At 35.1% G+C, this 18,961-nt stretch overlaps 1 protein-coding gene across 5 annotated transcripts in view; it reads left to right on the top strand.

Moving 5' to 3' along the window:
• NIPBL (NIPBL cohesin loading factor) overlaps positions 1–18,961 on the top strand; it is a 185,028-nt gene that overhangs the window by 50,813 nt on the left and 115,254 nt on the right. Inside the window, exon 1 of one of the 5 annotated variants that reach the window (XM_034657009.1) lies at positions 10,485–10,614. The exons of the other annotated variants lie outside the window; for them this stretch is intronic. The gene's annotated coding sequence lies outside the window, so the exon portion shown is untranslated. Of the gene's footprint in view, positions 1–10,484; positions 10,615–18,961 lie in introns of those variants that run through there. 5 annotated transcript variants of the gene reach the window in all.

Here is an 18,961-nt window from a genome sequence, read left to right as displayed (position 1 = left end):
CATGATCTCATGGGTGCAGAAATCGAGCCCTGAGTGCTGCTCCGTGCTCAGCAGCGAGTCTGCTTGAAGATTCTCTCTCTCCCTCTCTTCTGCCTCTCCCCCCACTCACTCACTCTCTCTAAAATAAATACATCTTAAAAAGGGGGGGTGAGAAAGAAATGAAGGATAATACCAAGATTTTTGGTCAAAGCAGCTGGAAAGATGAATTGCCCTTAACCAAAAGAGAGAATGTTGCTAAAGGAGCTGGTGTGAAGAACAATATAAAGAACTCATTTTGAAAATATTCAAGTTTGAGGGGTGCCTGGGTGGCTCAGTCAGTTAAGTGTCTGTCTTCTGCTCAGGTCATGATCCCAGGGTCCTGGGATGGATCAAGCCCCACGTAGGGTTCCTTGCTCAGTGGGGAGCCTGCTTCTCCCTCTCCCTCTGCCTGCTGCTCTACCTGCTTGTGTTCTCTCTCTCTCTCTCTCTCTCTCTCTGTGTCAAATAAATAAATAAAATCTTTAAAAAAGAGAAGAAAATATTCAAGTTTGAAATGGTTGTTGGACATCCAAATGGAGATGTCACATAAGCAGTTGGATATACCAGCCTGGAGTTCAGGTGAGAGGTCTGGGTTCAGGCTGGAGTCATTAGCATATATGGTGGTTAAAATCGTGAGGCAGGGAAATCACCAAAGGAGAGTAAAGAAATAAAGTGGTTGAGGAGATTCAAATAATGAGTTGGGCTAAGGATGTGAAGGAAAGTAAAAGAAGTGAGGAATGCCAGTATTAATACCAGACAGGGTAGAATTTAAAAATTAAAATACTAAATCAGATAAAGAAAGACATTGGAAAAATGGGTAAATAAAAGGAAAGCCTGTCAAGAAAATATAATAGGCAAAAACTTTCATAAATTCAACAAGTAGCAAAATATGTAAAGCAAAAAATATTATGAAATGTAAAGACAACTTGACAAAATACAGTTATATTGTGTGTGTGTATTAGAGAGATTTAATACAATATTTTTTAGTACTAGACAGATCTAGTAGACACAATAGGGAGATCAGAGGTATGGAATAGAATAGTTAAGTTCAATAAAGAGATAAATACAGAAGTTCAAATAAAGAATATACTTTTTTTAAGTGAAAATCTTCCCTTTCGTCTCAGGGGAAAGTTCAGATTTTGCTACCTTTTACTTAATTCCATTTCTTTTTATATGATGGTAAGAAATGACCCTATATTCCTTCCTTCAAATATTGATGCATGTCATGTGCCATGCTTGATAAGCATATAGTGATGAACAAGATACACCCATTTTCTGTGTTCTTAGAACTTGATGTCCGCGGAGGGAATTAGTTATTAAACAACTAGTTACAGAAATGGTTATTTCATTATAGTTTTATAAGTGCTTTTGGGAACAGCACAAAGAACTTGAGAATATGTTTAACAGAAGACATAAATCTAGGAAAGTGGAGGGATGCTTTCCTGAGGCAGTGACCAGAGTAGGAATTAGGGAGCATGAGGGATTAGGGAAGGGATAGTTTACACTTAAGGAAGTGGCTGGTTTTCCATGCTGAAGGTTTATAAAGGCACCAAAGCAGGAAGAAGATTTTCTAGAACTAAAATCCAATGTGAGTGTATCATATTGAAAGATAGGAAGGGTTGCATGGATTTGAGCGTGAGGAATGAAGCAAGAAGTAAAAAATCAAAGTGATTTTGGATTTCTTGAACCAAACCAAATAATTTGTCATTATCAGTTGAAGAAATTACATTCTTTTCAGAGCTCACAAACTGATGCCCTACAGGCCAGATCTGTCCTGCAGACTTGTTTTCCTTGACTCATAACGATATTTAAAAAAGAAGAGGGGTACCTGGGTGTTTCAGTCGGTTTGACTCTTGATTTGTCTCAGGTCATGCTCTCAGCGTTGTAAGATCGAGCCCCTTAAGATTCCTCTCTCCCTCTGCCCCTTCCCAACTTAAAAGTAAAAAAAGAAACAAAAGAAAAAAGAAAATGGCGAAGATTTAAAATTAGGAACCCCTGTTGAAAAAAAAGAAGGAAGGAAGGATAGATTTCAAAGCTTCTTTAAGGCTTAAAGATCTGGCCACGTGACCTGAGTTCCCAAGTGGCTACAGTTCACTGGAGTTGCTGTTTGGGGCGTTCAGATTGCCACTTCCTTCTCTTGTTTTCTGTCCATCTTTGCTTTTGCTCATTTTTAAAGTATTTTCATGGTCACTGTCATTTGACCGTGCAACTCCTACTTTAATATTAGTACATCTGCATGCCTCAGACATTAGGAGCTCCAAGCACAGATAACACAAGGAAAAAGCTTTTCTTGATTAGATAATCTTTATTTTGATAGAAAGTTAGAGAAAGCCTTTTTCAAAAGTCAGTTTGGTTGTACGCCATATATGTGTGTAGTAAAGTACTTAGCAAGCCGACAGTTGCGTATAAAGTTTATTCAGCATGTAAAACTGCCTGGTATTGTGATAGGTGCAAGGAATATTAAAAAAAAATGTCTGTGCCGTCAAGTAGTTCATAATTTATCACAAAACTCAGATTTTCATAGATAATTATAGTGCAGAATGTGAGAATAGAAGCATGCATTAGATACAGAGGTAACATGAGATTACATGAACAAACCAATTTTGGAAGAATAAGTCAAGCAGTGGTTTTAAAGATAAGAGTATATAGAGTAGGATGATCATTTTGGCACTGCTTTGATTGAGTTGCCCATGAAGGTCAGTGTGAAGATATCTGATAAATAAGTGATTGGATATATTGTAATAGCCCAAATAAAACTTATCAGGAATAGATTAAAACTACATTATTAACAGTGCTATTTCCTGCCTAGTATGGAGCTAACTGTAGTAGATAGAAACAACATTGTTGGAATCAGGTGGTTAAGCCTCTTAGGGAGAGGCATTCTGAAAGTCAGTGGTTTGGCCTAAAGAATTTTTTCAGTAATGTCTTTGGTTCTTTCTTCTTTCCTCCTTTCTTCTGTCATTCCTTCTTACCTCTTTTTCCTCCCTCCTTTCCTTACCTTTTCTTTCCTGTTTTTACTCCCCTTCTTCCCTACCTCCATTTTAGCTGTAATTTTCTTGAGCTTTCCATGTCTTAAAACAGCTTATAGTCTTCTGTGTGAAGTTAGTACCGAATATTAGCACAATCACTAAGTCCGTTGCAGTTTTCAGTGTGTGTGTATATATATATATATATATATATATATGATGCCTACCCTCACCAACTCCTTTTCTTCCAACTTTGCTTTTGTCTCTTTTATGTCTTAAAAATATTGCAGGAACTCATTCAGGAAAATAGCTTCTCTTGGGTAATAGAAATACACTTTATTTACAGTTTGTCAAGTTATTTAAAAAAATTGGTTCTTGTAAGAATATAATAGAAAGTTTTGTGAAAGATTTTGGAACATGTGTTCCCAGTGGGGTCACTACCACCCCCAAGGAAGGAAATATTGGTTGGGAATGGGGAATCTTAAACAGTTGAGAAACACTGTTTATAATGAAGTAGGTATATGTCCATTTATAAGAGAATAATTTTGATTAGGTAAGAGAAAGATTTCTAACATCTGGAAGGAATTGGACAATAAAAACTGAATTTGAGAAACAAGATTTTATTTCATATTGAATTATATGTCCTGTTGGTAAAAGGTAATCCAATGCCAGAGCTATTTAAGCATCTTAAGCTAGATAGAAATATTTTACAGCACACTTCTAATGAAGCATATTGTAGAGTCATTGAATTCTAATGAAGTATATACTGAACCTGATCGATACCTTCATTTCTTACAGCTCTGATCAGCAATTGTCTAAGTGAATTTTTTTTAGCTTAGAAAACAAATTTTACTTTTTGAGATTCAGAGATTGCTTGCTGCTTTTATTAAGAAGCCAGTGTTGGAGTGCCTGGGTGGCTCAGTCGTCTGAGCGTCTAGCTCTTGGTTTTGGTTCAGGTCATGATATCAGGGTCTTGTGATCTAGACCCCCGCATAGGGCTCAAGCACTCAGCTGGGAATCTGCTTGAGATTCTTTCTCTTCCTCTCCCCAGTTGTGCATGTTCTCTCATGTCATTCATAAAGAAAGAGAGAGAGAGAGAAAGATGAATGAATGAATAAATAAAATGCCAGTTTTAGTATAATGGAAGTATCTCCTTTCTCCTTACCTAAGTCTTTTTTTCCTGACCTAAACACTAAAAAACTTTGTCTTTCAGAAACATGATAGTTTTCAATTCTTCATATAGTTTTTTTCTTAATCATTTATAAACAGTAATTTTTAAGTAAGAATGTTTAGCTTTAATAAATGGAACTATTTGAGGGGGCCTGGGTGGCTCAGTAGGTTAAGCGGCTGCTTTTGGCTCAGGTCATGATCCCAGTGTCCTGGGATCGAGCCCCAAATCGGGTTCCCAGCTCAGCGGGGAGCCTGCTTTTCTCTCTTGCTCTGTGCCTCCTCCCCTCTTGTTCTCTCTCTCTCTTTCAAATAATAAAATCTTTTTAAAAAATGGAGCTATTTGAGATTTTAAGTAGGTGAATTTCCAATTTCAAAAGCTTGAAATACAAGAGAATAAGTAGAAAAACACAAGTTTAATAGAGGAAATTAGAAATACAGGGATAAAAGCTTTTAAATGAGGGTAAAGTGTCAAGAATAGAAGAAAATTTCAAAGGAGGATGGTATTCAGTTCTGGAAGAATTCAGTAGTAGCTAGAATGGTGGTTTCCAAAGTGGTATATGTATACTGGAAAATATGTAAGATGAAATGGGGTGTGCAAGATAATTTAGCTCATTGCACAAAGGAAATTAGAACCCTAGACATACTTCTTTTTTTGAGAGAGAGAAAGGGTGCATGCATGTGCAAATGTGGGGGGGGGGACAGAGGGAGGGAGAGAATCCCAACCAGGCTCCACACTTAACACAGAGCCCAGCTCTAGGGCTCCATCCCATGACCCCAAGATCATGACCTGAGCTAAAATCAAGAATCAGATGCTTAACCAACCAAGCCACCACCGGGCATCCCTCTAGACATACTTTTTAAATCTTATCCTTTTAAAATGTCTATTTTGTGACTTTTCTAATAAACAAAATTCATATATATTGGACACAAACAATATTTATTGAAAGGGATTATTTTGGGGGTCACTGCTATAAAGTATCTGAAAGAAGTGTGGGAAAATGAACATGAGCTTTGAAATCAGATAGATAAATAGTTTTTATATTCTGGCTTTATCGTTTACGAGCTTTCTACCTATGGCAAGTGACAAATTAGTTCTTTTAAACCTTAGCTTTTTCTCCAATTGTTAAATAAGTTAATGAAGACGTTTCCATGAGGATGTTTTAAGTACTAAATGAGGTAACGTAAATATGTAAAAGGCTCTGTAAAATTTTCTTTTTTGTAGAATCTAAAAAGAACCAACAATTTGGAGTTACAAGAGATTTGTTCATATGATGAAAAATTAATCATCTGCTTAGCTGTTAACTGGATATTTCCCTGTGATTATTTTTTATAATCTTCTATCATTTTCTCTTTTTAAAAAGATTTTATTTGACACAGTGAGAGAGCCCAGAGAGTGCAAGCAGTGGGAGTGGCAGAAGGAGAGGGAGAAGCAGGCTCCCCATTGAGCAGGGAGCCTGATGTGGGGCTGGTCCTGGGATCTGACCTGAGCCAAAGGCAAATGCTTAACCGACTGAGCCACCCAGGCACCCTATCTATCATTTTCTTCTTTCAGTGAAACCATAGTCAGTGTACAGAAAAAGCAGGAAAGTCAGAAGATTGGGAAAGACTGGGAAGCTTCGCAGTTAACTTTGAAAGTGTGCTCCTAAACACGTCGTTACATTTCTTTGCTTTCTCTCATATGTAAAACAATGGGATTGTACTAGATTATTTATAAAATGCCTTTCTACTCTTATATATCAGTGATTCTATTCAAAACAAGGCTATTATATTGAATGTATCTGCCGTCCTAGAGTAAGTGAAATAGTCTTTACATAGAGGTGACAGTGTGTGAACTTGCTTAAATATTATGATTGCTTTCTTTCCACATCATAGTGTTTGTGTTTGAATTCTCAGATATTGTTAGTATCTGATTAATATGTACTATAAGTTTTTTATTCTACATGATCTTCTTTTTTAAGAAAGAATATTGAACTATGGAAAAATGTTTATTGCTAAAGGAGGGTAATATCTCCAGTTGCGTTTTTTCAACTTCACAGAGGTATAATTTACATAATATAAAATTTTCTTTTGTAATTATATAACTCAGTGGCTTTTAGTAAATTTATAGGGTTGTGCAATCATCAATACAATCCAGTTTTAGAACTTTCCCATCACCCCCAAAATTTTCCTCAAGCCTATTTGTGGTCATCTGTCAGCTCCCACATCCCTTCATCAGCCTCAGGCAACTACTGATCTAGTTTCTGTTTCTATAAATTTTTTTGGTTATTTCATCCAAAAGGAATCATACTATATGTAGTTTTTTGCATCTGGCTTCTTTGACTCAGCATAATGTTTTTGAGGTTCATCCGTAGCATGGCACATATCAGTATTTCATTTCTTTTTATTGCCGAATGATGTTTCATTGTATTGATACACCATATTTTGTTTACTCTTTCACTGCTTGTTAGACATTTTGATCATTTCCGGTTTTTTACTATTATGAATAATGTTCCTTTGAACATTCATGGAGAAGTCTTTGAGTGGATATATGTGTTCATTTTTCATAGGTAGTTCCTAAGAATGGAATTGCTGGGTTGTATGATAAATTAACTTTTTAAAGAAACTGCCCAAGTGTGTTCAGAAGTGGCTGTACCATTTTACATTCCTATCAGCAATTTATAAGGGTTCCAGTTTCTTTAAAAAAGTGTGTGTGGGGGAGAAGGATTCCCATTTTCTTTGCATTCTCACCAACACTTGATATGTGTCTTTTTTTAAAAGCCAATTTAGTGAGTGTGTCTTGGTATCCCATGTGGTTTTAATTAGCATATTCCTAATGACTAATGATGCTGAGCACTTCTTTGTGGGTATAAGTCATTCACGTGTCTTCTTTGGTGAAATGTCTCTTCAAGTCTTTTGTCCATTTTTAAAATTGGATTTTTGTCTTAGTTATGAGAGTTCATCTACATTCTGAATATAAGTGCATTGATGTGATTTAATATTTTCTCCCAGTCTGTGGCTTGTCTTTTTATTTTCTTGTTGGTGTCTTTTAAAGTGCAAAAGTTTTTAATCTTAGTGAAGTCCAGTTTATCAATTTTATCTTTCATGGCTCATGTTTTTGTTGTCTAAGAACTCTTTGCCTAACTGAAGGCCAAAGAGACTTTGTACTATATTTCCTTTTAGATGGTTTATCATTTTAGTTCGTACATTTAGTCTCTGATCCATTTGAATTAATTTTTGTGTATTGTGTGAGCACGGCCTAAGTTCATTTTTTTAATTATGATATCCAATTGTCCCAAAACCATTTGTTTTGAAAGAATATCCTTTCTCCCATTGAATTATCTTGGCAGCTTTGTGAAAGTCAGTCCTACTATAAATATAAGAAATGTATTTTTGGACTCTCAGGTCTCTTTGTTGATCTTATCCTTACACCTAGACTTTTGCTAATAACATACTGTCTTGGTTACTGTAACTTCTTACCAGGTTTTAAAATTGGTATTATCAAGTCCTCTAACTTCATTGTTCTTTTTTGGATTGTTTTGGCTGTTCTAGGTCTTTTAATTTCCATATAAAATTAGGATCAGCTTATTTCTATTTTTTTTTAAATGCCACCTGGGATTTTGAAAAGGATTGTGTTGAACCTATAGATTAATTTGAGGAAAATTGCCATATTAACAATATTGAGTCTGCCAGTCCATGAGCATGAAATGTTTTTCCGTTTTATTTAGATGTTGTTTTGTAACATTGTACAAATATTCTACTTCTTTAAAAAAAAAAAACTTTTCTAAGTATTCTTTGTGGTACTATTTTGAATGGTATTGTTAATTTTCACATTTTTGCTAGAATATAGAAATGCAATTGATTTTTGTTTATTAATCTTATACCTTGTGACCTTACTAACCTTGTTTATTGGTGCTAGTGGTTCCTTAGGATTTTCCACATATAGGATAATGTCATCTGATAATAAACAGTTTCACTTCTTTGCTAATCTGAATGTATGTAATATCTTTTAAATTTTTTAAATTTTATTTTTAAAGTTTATTATTTTTGGCATTACTGCCCTGTAGGCTAGAACGTACAGTAGAAGTAGTAAAAATAAACATCCTTGTTCTGATATTTGGGGGGAAGTCTTCACCATAATGTATGATGTTACCTGTAGACTTTTCATAGGTGCCCTTTAATAAGTTGAAGACATTCCCTTCTATTCCTGGTTTTTTGAGCATTTTTATAATGAATCGGTATTAGATTTTGTCATGTGCTTTTTCTGCATCTGTCAAAATGATCATGTGGGTTTTATTCCCTATTCTATGAATGTAGTGTTTTACATTAGTTGATTTTCAGGTGGTTAGCCTACCTTGCATTCTCAAGATAAATCTCACTTGGTGGTAATGCATAATACTTTTTTTATATATATATATGCTGAATTTGTATGTTGCTGAACTTAGTTTTTTTTTTAATTTTTTAAAAGATTTTACTTATTTTTTTTTATCTATTAGAGAGAGAGAGAGAGAGAGCATGTGTATGGGAGCAGGGGGAGCGAGAGGAAGAGAGAAACAATCCCAAGCAGACTCCTGAGTGCTGAGCCTGCTCAATCTCAGGACCCTGAGATCATGGTTTGAGCCTAAATCAACAGCCAGACACTCAGCCCACTGAGCCACCCAGGCACCCCTAGTTTGCTAATTTTTTAAAAGGATTTTTGTATCTGTGTTAATGAGGGATATTGATCATAGTTTTCTTGTGTTGTCTGGGTCTGTCTATGGTATCAAGGTAATACCTCATAGAATAAGTTCTTATATATTTCATAAGCTTCATCAATGAAACCATGTCTTCCTAAGCCTGTCTTGGTTGAAGATTTTTATATGTAGTTCAGTGTCCTTATTTGTTACAGATTTATTCAGATTTTATATTGCTTATAGTCACTTCTGATAATTTGTGTCTTTCTAGGATTTCCTTGTTTTTAATAGAAGTTCTCATAATTTGTTGGTTTAAACTTGTTCATAATATGCTGTTATGACCCCTTTAATTTCTAGGGTCAGTAGTGATGTCCTCTTTCCTGGTTTTGGTAATTTGTTTCTGCTTTTCTCTCTTATTTTCTTGGTCATTCTGTCTAAGGGTTTGTCAATTTTATTGTTGGGTTGGGGGGTGGTTTGAAAGAACAAACTAGAATTCATTGATATTTTTCTCTTTTTTTGTTATTTCATATATTTTTACTCTTTTTCTTCTTGCTTTGGATTTAATTTGCCTTTTCTAATTTCTTAAGGTGGGAAACTTAGGTTATTCATTTGAGACTTTTCTTTTCTGATCTAGGCATTTAAATCTATAAATTTTCCAATAAACACTGCTTTAGTGATTGATATGTTGTGTTTTCATTCTTACTGAGTTCAGAATATTTTCAGCTTTAACCCATGGATTTCCCCAGATTTCTTTCAATTATGGATTTTTAAATTTTATTCTGTTATTGTCAGGGAACATCCTTTTTTGATTCTAAACTTACATAGATTTGTTTGTGGCCCAGCATGTGGTCAGTTCTGGAAAAAGTTCTATGTGTGCTTAAAAGGAATGTGTATTCTGAACAGTCTGGGTGGAATGTTCTATAAATGTAAGATTAGGTCAAATTGGTTAGTAGTTTTCAAATCTTTTACATCCTTGCTGACTTTCTGTTTCTTCCTTCAGTTTTGCTTCATGTATTTGGTGGCTTTGTTTTATAAATGTTATATATTGCTGACATTTTATTGACTCATCATTATGAAGTATCCCTTCTTTGTCTTTGGTACTGTTTATCTCAAAGTCTATTTGATCTGCTATTCTGTAGCCACTTTAGAGTTCTCATTGTTACTGTGTGTATGGAATACCTTTTTCATTCTTTTATTTCAACCTATCTGCATCTTTGAATCTGAAATATGTCTTTTGTAGAAGTAATGTCCTTGGGTCAGTATGATAATCTCTGCCTCTTGAGTGGCATGTTTAATCTGTTCCCATTTAATATGATTATTGATATAATTGGATTTATGCCTGCCGTTCATCTTTTACTGCCTTTCGTGTTGAGTATTCTTTTAATGTACCATTTAATTTCTGTTGACTTTTTTCTTTTCTTTTCTTTTCTTTTTTTTTTTTTTGCCATTTTAAGAGTTATTTTCTAAAGAGTTTGCTGTGGGGATTACAATATACATTGCAATTTATCACAAACTACTTTTTAAATTGAATTTTTATCCCAATATAGCATTTTTTTTAAAGATTTTATTTATTTATGTGACAGAGATAGACAGCCAGCGAGAGAGGGAACACAGCAGGGGTGGGAGAGGAAGAAGCAGGCTCCCAGCGGAGGAGCCCGATGTGGGACTCGATCCGGAAACGCCAGGATCACGCCCTGAGCCGAAGGCAGACGCTCAACGACTGCGCTACCCAGGCGCCCCCCAATATAGCATATTTTTAAGCTCTGATATCATCAGTTCTAGTTATGTTTCTTTGGTGGTTAACTATCCAGGTCAGTATTTAGTAGAATTTGTATCTAACTAAATGCCGTATGAGAACCTACATTGAGTTTTGTTATTATGTGAATTTCATAGTATAATAAATTCCCAGTTTCTTCATTACACTAGCTGTAGTAATGATATTTTTCCCCACTACTGATCCCCAGAAGCTTTATAAACATGCAGCATTCCTGTTTCTTACGTAGAATAGACAAGTTGGACTAGTAACTTAACTTTTCTTCTGCCTTTAAAATATTGTGATTCTATTTAGCCAAAAGTGTCTCTGGAAATTATAGTATTTAATTGTTTATGTTTGCATAGTGGTTATTTAAAACCCATTAGAGACATTTTTCATTTCTGGGCTTTGGTGTTAGAGGAATGAGAATTGAATAGATTTCAAGAAAGGAGGCTTGTAAACTTAAGAGTCATAATATGCAGAAAGCAGAAGTTTGTTTTTAATATCAACTTAATGGTAATTTTTGATAAAGAATCTAATTTTAATGTAATAATTAAAGCCAGGCAGATTTTTAGTTATGTACAGAAATTAATAGTAAAAATTACCAGATTTTATTTAATTTAGCAAAGATAAGATACCAACTGGATTTTATTATTTCACCTTTCTTGTTCTCACAGCATTTATGTTTGGTAAGTGAGAAGTTAGTAACACTACCAGGTTTTTATGGATCTGTTTTGGGTTTTATTCTACATTTCTCTAAAAAATTTGAATTATCAATCTGTGTAAAAGTTCAATTCTAATTTTTGAATTCTTCTTAGTAAGAGTACTGAAAGGGGGGAAGAAGGGAATTCTAGAATATAACTGATATAGGTCTCTGTTAAAATATGGTTCCCTTTCCAATAAAAACAAACATGAGGCTGCTAATATAAGCTTAACATGTGACGATTGTAGTTTTAAGATCACCTGATTATGTTCGATTATGACTTCCTGTTGTTATCACTTTAAAAACATCAACTTGCTCAGCATTCATATTACAAACTCTTCTTACCTAGTGCTTGTGTAAGGCCTTGAGTTTTCATCTAATACCATTTACTAGCAGTTTCTGACTGTTCATTTCAGTTTAACCTAAGCATATGCCACCATTGTGCTAGGATTATAAGAAGGCGAAAAAAATTAATGAGACAAGATTTTGCCAGTAAGGTGTTCATGAAATGATTAGAGAAAATAGAATTATACATGGCCAGGTCCTGACTTATATACAGGTAACTCAGGAATTTATTAAAAAATTGTGAAGTACAGTAGTAAGGAAGTTTTCAAAGAATTGGTGGAGTTTGACAGACAGGTAGAATTGGTTTAGGTATAGAAGGAAAAGAACATTGTAAGGAAATTTATTGGTGCAAAATTTGAGGATAGCATGTTTGAGGAACAGCAAAAAGACCAATCTGCAAGAATGAGAAGTTTATGTTGGAAGCAGGGAAAATATAATTGAAAAGAAAATGTACATTATGGAGGAGATTGAACGTGAAAATAAGAACTTTAGAATTAAGTTTGTAGATGTTTTTATGGCAGTTAATTATGGAAATAAGTAATAAAAACAGTTGTTTAAGGGCAGTTCATTGCTTACCTGCACGAAGTACAGCTGATAGAAGTTTTTTTAAAAATCTAATTAATTGGTGATTATAATAATCCACGTGCCTGATAGTGAGATTTTAAATTTAGAATTAGAACATAACAGGAAAGGAAGAATTGATTAATCATATAGGTGATAACAGGGATTTAAAAAAAATTTTATAGCCTGAGAGTTTGGATTACTAATGAATGGGAACAGTGATAGAAATTGAAGGTTACAGGAAGTGATTTCATTTTAGAAATGTTATCTGAGATGCCAGCACTTTGAAGGAAATGATTGTTGAATGTCAGGTATATTGATATATTGGTACTATAAGAGTTTGTAGTGTCACTGAAGAATCATGAATTAATTCTCACATAATGAAGCCATACATGGTCTCTCAGAAGCCATGAGAATAAATGAATTTTGGAGGAGGTATACATAGGGCCAAGTAGCTGGACTTTGAAAAATGGTGAAAGATAATAAACCATTGTAGAAAATGCAATCAATGGAGTCCGTCAATAAGGTTACAAGAGAGAAGATAGAGCTACAGAAGCTAAAGGATTAAATTGTTGCAGGATGGAAGGACTAATTCACAAGTATTGGATGTTGCAGTACTGGTTTTCTTTACCCCTGTACCCTTATTTTCTTTCCTTATATCTTAAATTCATGGGCCAATCATAATCACTCCCTTGCATGTCTTCGGTTTTTTTGCCCCTCTCTGTCTTGGCAAAACTATAGCCATAATTAAATCTCATTCTTGCAGCTGAATGGGACTGAAGAAAAAAAAATAGAACCATGATGACTGGTCTCACTTTAAAATAATGACAGTGTACTCTTTTTTTTTTTTTTTAAGATTTTATTTTTATTTATGTGACAGAGAGACAGCCAGCGAGAGAGGGAACACAGCAGGGGGAGTGGGAGAGCAAGAAGCAGGCTCCCAGCGGAGGAGCCCGATGTGGGGCTCGATCCTGGAACACCAGGATCACGCCCTGAGCCGAAGGCAGACGCTCAACGACTGCGCTACCCAGGCGCCCCAGTGACAGTGTACTCTTAATGCTCCCAGCAATTACACACTACACTTACTTGATCGTTTCACTCTTTTCCTCTTCTAGATGAGTTTTTCATACTTTCTCCCTCTCGTCAAAACCTTCAGCATCTCCTCCTTTACTTTTAGCTGAATTACCTCCTGTAACAGTGAAAATATTGAAGCAATCAGAAGAGTTTTCACAAGTACCTGGTATCACATTTATTTACGTATTTTCTACTAGTGTCTATACCTAGATATACTCTCCTTTCCTTTCTGTTCCTTTAAATGAATTATCCATGTTCCTAAAGCCAGCCCTTCCACTTGTTCACTATGGTCTCAGTCCCTCACATACTCCAAGATATCCCTCCTGTAATTCTCCCCTTTCTCCTTTATCATTATTTTTTTTCTCTCCTTGATCATTCATTTTCATGAGCATAATGTTATTTCTTCCATTTTAAATGAAAAACTCTTCTCTTTATCCTCCTGCTACTCAAATGCTCAATCCCCTTTATAAAAATTGTCTGTATTCACTGTCATACTCCTCCTCTCCATTCTTTCTTTAAGCCTATACTAAATAGATTTTTGCTCTTAGATCCTGTCACTTTCAAAATTTGTCTCCTTGGGGTCACCAGTGACTTCCATGTTGCCAGGTCCAGTGGTTTTCAGATTTCAGTAGTAAGCGACACAGTTGATGTCTTCTTTGTCCTTGAAGACTTTCTCCACTTGGCTTCCAAGACCATATTGTATTAGAATTGCTATATCAACACCACTGCCAACATAAAACACACTAGGTACATTTGAAGATTTCTTTTTAACTTTTAGTGAAAGGTCCTATATCACCAGGAAATTGGCTTAAGGTTTGTTTAGCATTTTTTAATAGAATTTCACTAATTTTCTAAGCTCTATGAGGACAGAGCATTTTAATGTTGTTGCTTACCCACATATGCCCAGTGCCTTGCACAGTGACATATGGAAATGCTTAATAAATATATGTGACTGAATGAGAAAAAAATATTTCTTTTCAATCATTTATGTCCTTAGAATATATCATAGTATACATGTTTTCTAGGGCTGTTGTACTATATTGCCACAAATTTGGTGGCTTAAAACAGCAGAAATTCATTCTCACAGTTCTAGAGGCCACAAGTCTAAAATCAAGGTGTAAGCAGGCTCCTTCTCCCTTTACAGGCTCTAGGAAAGAGTCCTTCCTTGACTCTTCCAGATTCTGGTGGCTTCAGGCATTCTTTGGTTTGTGGCTGCATAACTCCAATCTTTACCGTCCCTCTTCATACCGCCTTTTTCTCTGTGTCTTCTATTTCTTTTATAAGGGCATGTTCATTGGATTTAGGGCTCACGCTTAATCCCTGGATGATCTTATCTTCAGATCCTTACTTACATTTGCAAAGACTTTTTCCAAATAAGGTCACATTCATAGGTTCTGGATGGACATACTTGAAGGGGACCACAGTTCAACCCACCACACCCAGTAATGGCATATAGTCAGAGTACTGTGGTCAGAATTACTTCGATTAAATTTTTGTGTGATTATATTATTATTTGATAATGCAGTTTGGTTCATTTGTTGCTGTTTATGTTCAATATTAGGATTTGCTTTTTTATCCATTTTGATTTAATGTTGGGTTTTTTGAGTCTGTGTAACATTTACATGGGTCAAAGTCAAATGGTATTAGGAAGGTATGTCAGGAGTCTTACTACCATTCTATTCCAACTTCCCCCATGGGTAAGCATTTCATTACTTTCATCTTTCCTGATTTCTTTTTGTGATTAAGCAATACCTATGTATATTCCTGTTTCTCCTTCATTAGAGGAAGATTGTACTCTGTATACATTTTTTTTGCACTTTGCTTTTTTTCACTTAGCATTTCCTGGAAATTATTCCCTGTCAGTTCATAGTTATTTCTCATTCTTTTTAACTGCTGCACAATATTCCATAATGTGGATGTACCATAGTTTATTCAGTTTCCTTTACTTAGACATTAGATTGTTTGCAAATGTTTCTTTTGCTAATAATGCTGTAATGATTAACATTACACAATGTGTAAGGTCTACATATTTGTGGAGGGTAAATTCCTAGAAGTGGACTTATGAGGTCAAAAATTTACATAAATGCATATATAATTTTGTTAGATATTGCTAAATTCAACTCCATTTTGCATTCTAACCAGCAGTGTATGAGAGTGCCTATTTCTCTATAGCCTTAAGAAGAGCGTCTTAATGTTTCTCATCCGGTTGGCCAGAATTGAAAGCTTGCTATCCCAGTGTAGTTTTAGTTCATATTTCTCATATTAACAGTAAGGTTGAACATATTTTTTTCTCTTTGAGAGTCATTTTATAATCTTTGTTTCTGAGTGATGACAAATTGGTTGGGAATCCTGATTTCACATCTTAACTAATTATTTTACTTCGGGCAATTCATTAAAGTTTGTTCTTTCCCCCGTCTTTAAAATGAAAATAATGAGACTTATTCACTGGGTTATTAGGAAGATTAAATGGAAAAAAAAAATAAAAGCAGCTAGCACAGTGCCTGGCACATAGCTGGCATGTAGTGAATACAAATTCCTTTCTCCCCACTTTCACCTCAAAATATAGGCCACATGCTGCTTACAATTAGGCAGCCTAGTAAAATTGTATATACATAGTCTTTGCTATGAAGGAGAATTGGTGGTATGTTAAACAATATAGGCAGTACAAAGTCTTGCCTAGTATAAGATGTTTTATCAACTTTTGGGCTTGCAGGTTGTGAAAATTTGCAATAGATAGCATTTATCTGCAATTAGTAGTACTGGTTTTGAATTTTGGGACTACGATCCACTCGTTCATCCTTTACAGTAGAATCAGACTTTTTTGGAAGAAGATTTTAACCTGCCTGAGGCTTCTCTGTAGAAGTACAACAAATTTTGGGTAGGTTTCTTTAAACTTCATAAGATTATCTTCTCTTCATTTGCCTTGCCTTGATTAATTGATTGAGAAAACACATATTTCTGCTCTTAGTAATACCAGATGTTTGCATTCCATCATGTATCCTATGCCATCTCAATTTTTCAGAAGCCCAGTTAGGAGAAGATATATGAAGGGAGGGCTGACTAATAGGTGTCATTCTGTCCATTGCCCCTGAATATTCAGTATTTTACCCTGAGATTAAGCCTTATTAGAGATTTGTGTGCTTAGATTGAATGATTTTGGCCCCTTTTAAAGGTTTGCTTTTACTGAATTGTGCATTTAGGATGCAGTTTTTAAAAAGAAAAGAGTGACCCAAAATAAATTTTCGGTTTCTTAGGAATGCTTTCCAGAACTTTCTCCATAACCTGTGTCATCGTCAATCTTCTTTATGAGGACTCACTGGGGAAACTTCTCTCAGATTATAGTATCTTGGAAAAGCTGTACTTCTTCTGAGCAACTGACTCTTATTTTATAGACTCTGTGTATTTTCTTCCTTTGTCTTGCTAACTAGGAAGCTTAAGCCACATTTGATGGCCAATTCTTGGAGATTTGGAGAGCAATATAATGTCCTTTTCTTTGTGCCATTTTTATTTGTCTAAATGTATCCCTTGCCCTGAATCCTTCACCTGTTTGTTTTTTATCCTGTTTTTTTCTGGTAAACTGCCTCATATCCTTACAGATTGAAGCAGGGTTTGGTATGTATGCTTAATAATGTGTGTGTATTACACCTTCAGTTGCTCAAACCAGAACCTGAAAGTTGTCCTAGATGCTTTTCTCTCACTTGCCCTCCGCATCCAAGTTGTCACCAAGTTTCTTTCTTTTATTCCTATATTATCTCTTTCTTGCTTTTACCTTGCCCTGTTTTGGTTCAGGGTCTCATTGCTGCATTGATGTATTTCCTACCTTATTGTTCTTCCTGTCTACAGTCTTGCACCTTCTACTCCTCCACTGTTACAGGATCTGTTCAGATCATTTTCTCAATATAAAATCTTTCCATGGTTGTTGTAGCAATGAGTCACATCTGGACTACTTAACACTTAAGGCTTTTTCATGATCTGGCTTTTGACTATTTAACCTCCTCACTGTCCGCACCTTTCATTGTATTCATGCTGAAGTACTTGAAATTTCTTAAAACCTGTCATGCATTTTTTACGCCTTTCTACCTTTGCACCTGTTTTTCACTCTGCCCAGAACACCCATACTACCCCTCTTCATTTGACAATTCCTGCCAAGCTTTCAAAATTCATTTTAGGAGACATTTTCCTTAGAAGCCTTTCCCTGTCTCCTAACCCAGTATTTATCAATATGATCCCTGGATCCAGTAGCATTTGCATCATTGAGGAAATTGTTAGAAATGTCAAATCCTTGGGTATTACTCAAGACCTACTGAATTAGAAACTCTGGGGGTGAGGCCCAGCAATCTGTGGAGCCCAGTCATTTTCAAACTTCAGCATGCATCAGAATCACCTGGAGGGCTTGTTAAACTACCAGCTCCCATTCCTGAAAACTTGGATTAAGTGGGGTAATAGATTGCATTAATAGCCCCAGTTTTTGCCGCCCCCCCCCCTGCCCGATCCAGCTTATTCCCCATGTGGTTGTGTAGTTCTTCCCACTCCTACAAAGGCAGAGACTATTTATTTCCTTACCCCTGGACTTTGTGTTTGGCTATAGGACTTGCTTTGACCATTGGAATTAGTGGATATGACAGGACCAAACACTTGCAAACAGGATCACATATTGCATTCAGTTTTCAAGTCTCCTAAGCCTTCTTGACTCTCAATTATGGAGTACAAACTGATGGCTGAAATAGTTGAAGGGGTGAAATAGTTGAAGGGGATTAAGAGAACACTTATCTTGATGAGTACTGAGTAATGTATGGAATTGTTGAATTGCTATATTGTAAACAAATATAACACTGTATATTAATCATACTGGAATTAAAATTTAAAACATAAGCAATCTTTTTAAAAAAGTGAATTTTAAATTTTTATAGTTGAAAGTGTGCCCTCTTGTGGACCGTTCAGTGATTTCACATAAAAGCATTTTCTCTTATATTTCAGATTAAATCAATCATGTATCATCAAATGTGTTATGGCCAGAAGTTGAGACCTACATCTGAATGTCATAGTTTTTTAAAACCTAAGACTCATTTAGAAAGAAATAAAATCTCCATTGTTTGATTTTTCATTTCTACTACCTGTATAGAAAATAGTCTCATGGTATCAGGCATAGTCTCAACCTCTATTAGGGGCTTAAGATAGACTGTTTCTTTTGCAGTGGAAAAGAAGGTGAGAGATAAAATTTTTGGTGTGGGGATGTGGATTAGTTGGAAAATTCTTCCATGGTGTCTCTCTTTAAAAAAAAAATTAAATATTTACTCCAGGACTCAGGACTATTTTTTTCCTGATGCAGCTTGTATTTTTGCATATTTTGTTAAGATTCGACATTGTATAACTACTCAGCAGGCTTCTGCTAGTCAATTTAACTATAATTATCAGCTGGGACCTTTTAAAGTAATACGAGCTTTTGTTCAAGTGGGTTTGTATAAAAATGTATGTGAAATAAATTGATAAGTACAAGAAAACTGATTATAGAAATATATGTAGTTTTACTAATCATTATACTTCTCAGTGAACATACATATAATCTTTAAAATGAATTTTGAGAGACCCTAAAATTTCAGCCTGATTTGTGACTTCTCTAATGGTACTTAGTACTGTAACTATATCCTTCTATTACATATTACGTATGTTAGGATATAGCTACATTACTGGAATACACATAGGAATAATACACATATATTGG

Source organism: Ailuropoda melanoleuca, chromosome 3 (assembly GCF_002007445.2).
Source record: "Ailuropoda melanoleuca isolate Jingjing chromosome 3, ASM200744v2, whole genome shotgun sequence".
Taxonomy (NCBI): domain Eukaryota; kingdom Metazoa; phylum Chordata; class Mammalia; order Carnivora; family Ursidae; genus Ailuropoda; species Ailuropoda melanoleuca.
The sequence above is the reverse complement of the archived record's forward strand: the minus strand, read 5'-3'. Positions and strand labels throughout refer to the sequence as shown.